Here is a 5,381-nt window from a genome sequence, read left to right as displayed (position 1 = left end):
TCTCCTGTAGGCAGCATATTGTTGGGTCTTGTTTTGTGATCCATTCTACTAGCCTGTGTCTCTTAATTGGTGAGTTTAAGCCATTAACATTTAGGGTTATTATTGAGATATGGGTTGTTCTTCCAGCCATATTTGTTTATTTCTGTTACTAAACATGGTTTGTTTTCCTCTTTGATTGTTTTTCCCCCCTTTAGTGTCTTACCTCCCACTGTTGGTTTTCATTGTTATTTTCCATTTCCTCTTCCTGTAATGTTTTGCTGAGGATGTTTTGAAGAGATGGTTTTCTAGCTGCGAATTCTTTAAACTTTTGTTTATCGTGGAAGGTTTTAATTTCATCTTCCATCCTGAAGCTTAATTTCGCTGGATACACAATTCTTGGTTGGAACCCATTTTCTTTCAGTGTTTGAAATATGTTATTCCAGGATCTTCTAGCTTTCAGAGTCTGTGTTGAAAGATCAGCTGTTATCCTGATTGGCTTACCCCTACTTTTATGATATTCTGACTCATTTCAAGCTCAGAGTAATAGAGGAGTCAGTTGACCATGAACAAAGACATCTGAAACCATGAGCCAAAATGCATTATTCCTCCTCTAAGTTATTTTTATTGGGTATTCTAGTCACAGCTATATTATGCTAATACAGATGGATCACCACTAAAAGCTCTGTGGGTTGGGGTGGATGATGGCAGGTTAGTCTGTAGAATTAAAATTCTTCTGATTTTCTCATTTCCAAAGAAATATGGATATTTTGTGGTCCAATATTCTTATAACCAGAACATTGACTTTATTTATAGAATTGATGTGACTGAGGGGCATAAACCTTTGGAATTCTGTAACTCAAACTAGAAAATTCTTAGCCTACTTCTAAACTGTGTTTGTTTTTCTACTATAGGAAATGAGGCCTCTTTTGGTAAACTACAAAAGACGTCCTCTGACTTCTACACATAGTCTTTAAGTGTTTGTTAAGCCTTTGTTTTCTCACAATTTTCTGAAGGGGAAATAGACAATTTGATAATGACCATAAGAATTAGGTTTCCATAGACAATCTTTCAATTACAACTTACCAATACCAATTTTATAAGTGATTGAATGATCAAATTCATAAGTTAAACAAGAACATTTTCATATGCCTGCTCCTTCAAATGCCATCAGATATTGGCTATTTCACTGGTCATTTCTATCAGTTTTAAGAACTGGATATCTCCAATAATAAATAAATATTTTCGAAAGTTGAAAATAAAAACAAAAAAAAACTTCCTAATTTCTTGCATGATTTAGATATAACTTTGAAACCAAAACTTAGCAAAGATTTTTCTTTTAGTGAAATCCTTGATTACATTAGGCAATCAAGAATTTCATTAAAAGGATAATTTCAACTTACTAATTATGTTTTATGACAAGAATGTAGAGAAGCCTTATTATTGGCAATCTTAATAATATAATTTATAATAATAGATGAAATCATGAGTGTTTTCCTGACTTCTAGTTTCACTGAAGATAATACTTCTGTGTTTTCATTTTCCTGATTGAACTTTATGGTTTTAAGAAGAAAATCAGAAAGATGGAAAACTAAGCCGTGGCAAGGTTCATGAAGGAGGACTTTCGTTAGTTCTTACATGTTCTTGCATTTATACTGATTTACCTTAACACTCATGAATTAACCTGTGGCTGTTACTCTAATGGACTAGTGAATGATATGTTCTGCTCTTTGTTTAAAGTTTCGCACATTTCCAGCAACAATTATATTTTAAAAAGAACACATAACCTGAGATATCTGACATAGTACACATTTTTTCCCAAACTCACACAAAACACATTTTGTGTAATAAGCACATTTTAACAACTTAAAAATATTATGAAACAGAAATTTTTTTCTTATTATAATGAAATTAAATGAGACATAAAAACAGAAAATTGCTTGAAAATGTACAAAATATTTCAACAAATATACATTTAAATAATACATGGGTCAAAGAAAAATTTTCTGGAGAATTATCAATAATCAGGTCATGATTTCCAAGGTTAATATATAAAATATATAACAGGTTAATATATAAAAACTAACTGTATTACTGTGGACAAGTGATAGGCAATTAGAATATGCAATTTTGAAAAATCAGTTACATACTGCTTAAAAATAGTTAGATACAAAACTAAACAAAATATATACAGAATGTATGTGTAGGAAGCAGGAAAGATATATATTGAACAATCAGATAAATAAAAAAAATATTCCATGTTCATTAATTTAAAGACAATGTTCATGAATTTAAAGGCAAATTAAAGGGCAGGGTTTCAAACTGTAGAAACCCGCAAATATTATTGAACTACAGGAAAATGAAAATACATGTTATCAAAATTTGTGGGATACAGTAACACTGGTTTGATGGAGAATTTATAGCATTAAAAGCACATATAAAAAACTTAGGCAGACACAGTGGCACACACTTGTAATCCCAGCAACTTGGGGGGCTGAGGCAGGAGGATCATGAGTTCAAAGCCAGCTCAGTTAAGGTGAGGCACTAAGAAACTCACTGAGACCCTATCTCTAAATAAAATACAAAATATGGCTATTTTTAATGCATTTACTTTTTTGCAACTGGATTAACTTTCCTGAAAATTTCCCAAGTTCTGGAATTATTTACTTCTTTGTAGTGTTATTTTTAATTTTTTTTTTTTTATTTTTTAGTTGTAGATGGACACAGTACCTTTATTTTATTTTTATGTGGTGCCAGGTATCGAACCCAGTGCCTCATGCATGCTAGGAGAGCGTTCCACCACTAAGCCACAACCCCAGCCCCTGTAGTGTTCTTTAATGTTTCTCAATCCTTTTTATGAACTGAAATAGCTCTAGAAGAGTTATTAGATTCAGTATCAACTTTTTGGACAGTAATATTTCATAAGGTGAAGCCATCTGCTTCATAGTGCCTCAGGAGGCACAGAGCTGGATGTACCAACATAGTGATACTAAGATTGATCTGCAGTTTTATGTGAAGATAGAATTATCTCTCCATGTAAATTTCTTCATCACCTTTTTATCTCACTCAATAATGATTGTTATTTGAATAAATTATTCCACTAAGGGAAACATAAATTCCTCATTTTTCTAATTGGGTTGATCTTTCATTTATTACATAGAGTTCAGGACAATAAAGAATTTTTCTCATCAACAAGAAGCATGTAATGAACCTGAAATGCAATTAATACAAGAAAGATAAGATAAATGGATAGTTCTTACTTTTTAATTGCTATTTGTTTTCAGAGAAGAGTCCTTCTTATATCCAGTATATTTTCTCTTTGATTCTCTCTCTCTCTCTCTGCCTCTTTGTATCTCTCTATATATTCCTCTACCTCATTCTTTCTCTCTGGCATATACCATTTTTGATTTTATAAAATCATGAGGTTTGTCACATGCAATGTACTACTACTACTACTGATATTAATAATAATATTATTAGTTCTGGGAACTGAACCCAGTGGTTCCCTGCTGCTGACCTATACCCCAGCCCTATTTAAATTTTTACTTTGAGCAAAGGTCTTGCTAAATTGCCTCAAAATTGCAATCCTCCTACTTCTGTCTCCGGAACTGCTGGAATTATAGGAGTGTGTCATTACATCAGCCTATTATTTGTTTTTATATTAAAATTTATATATTAAATTTTCATATTGAAATTTATATTCAATTTGTACATTGAACAATATGTTTTAGTCAGTATTGTGTCACTGTGACAAAAAAAATTTGACAAGATCATCTTAGAGGAGGAAATGATAATTTTGACTCACCATTTCAGAGGTTCAGTCCACGGGTCAACCAACTCCATAGCTCTGGGCCTGAGAGGAGACAGAACAGCATGGTAGAAGGGTGTGTCAGTGGAAGGCTGCTCAGTCATTGCAGTCAGGAAGCAGAGAAAGAACTCAACTGTTGGGAACAAAATAGAAACCCCAAAGTAATGCTCCCAGTGACCTACTTCCTTAAGCCACACCCTGCCTGACTACAGTTACCATTCTGTTAATCAATTCAAGTGAATAAACCAACTGATCAGGTTGAAACTTTCATAGTGTAATAATTTCACCTTTGAATATTTTTGCAATGTTTCATACATGAGATTTTAGAAAATATACCATGTTTAAAGCATTTCAAAAATAACACTTAGATATTGGCTTTTGTTACCTTTTTTTTCTCCAACGTTCCTAAATAGCTTCCTTGCTCTGTGGTACACTAGGATGTTGTTGAATTATCTATCATCTTTTTTTTCCTAGGCATAAAATCTGAACTTTCTCCAAGGAATTTTCTTTCTGGTGAGAAATGACATTAGAGATCACAGTACAGGTAATAGTTGTGCTCAATGCTATAAGGTTTTCAGTCTTTTAGTGGATGAAGTTAGAATATACTAAAAATGAAATTAACTCATAGTAATAGTATTGTTTGCAATTATGATATTTTAGACAGGATAATTTTACTTGCATATCTTTTCTTTAATATTAAAAAGTGATTTTAAAAATATTATCACAGTTACCTACTCTGTTACATGTGGAATTAATTTTCTTATATTTTTTCCTTAAAAAATCAAAGCTTTTGAGTATTTGATTTTGTATCACTATTATGTTTACTTCTAGGCATTTTCCTTTTGGTTAGGTCAAACAATTACTTTGTACTGAAGTATATGTACTTCTAAAAAGAAAAAAGAAGAAGAAAAGAAGAAAGTTTTAAAAACTGTTTTAATCAGTTATCACTAAAAAAACTAGAATGCTTCAAAAATCGGCAGCAGTGAGGATTTTATGGTACTATGTCCAGATTAAGAGAAGGAGTTTTGAAGTATCATAAATTTTTTGGAGAACATTAAAGTTTCTTCTACTATATTTGGAAAGTTATTTTCTTTCACAATGCAATCATCTTCAAAGGCAAAGGTAATAATACTATAGATATACCTCTAAACTTCAGTTTTATGCATTTGCAACAAATTATCCTGATCTGTTGTTTCCAAGACTAGTAAGTAGAATAATGGCAGCAACGATATTCTCTTGTCTCTTACAGAACTATGATATCCATTTACAAATGCACATTTGGTGATTTTATATACAGTCTATTATTATTTGTTTCTCATACTTTATTTTCTTTAAATTATTTTATAAATACTGAATATGACTAAAATGGTACAAAGAAATGGATGCTGCTATTCATACCACCAACCTAAAGAAATAGAATATTGCCTGTAACTTAAAAGTCCTACCTAATACACCAAGTTACATTTCTTCATTGGCCTTGGAAATAATAGTTACTATTGCAGATTTAATGTTGATCATGCTTATGTAGCTTTATGCTTCAATTGTAATTCTATGAATCCATAAATAATATGTAGCTTTGTTTTTTCATGGTCTAAAT

This window comes from Marmota marmota, unplaced genomic scaffold (genome assembly GCF_001458135.2).
Source record: "Marmota marmota marmota unplaced genomic scaffold, marMar, whole genome shotgun sequence".
In the NCBI taxonomy this organism is placed as follows: domain Eukaryota; kingdom Metazoa; phylum Chordata; class Mammalia; order Rodentia; family Sciuridae; genus Marmota; species Marmota marmota.
Note: the sequence above shows the minus strand (reverse complement) of the source record.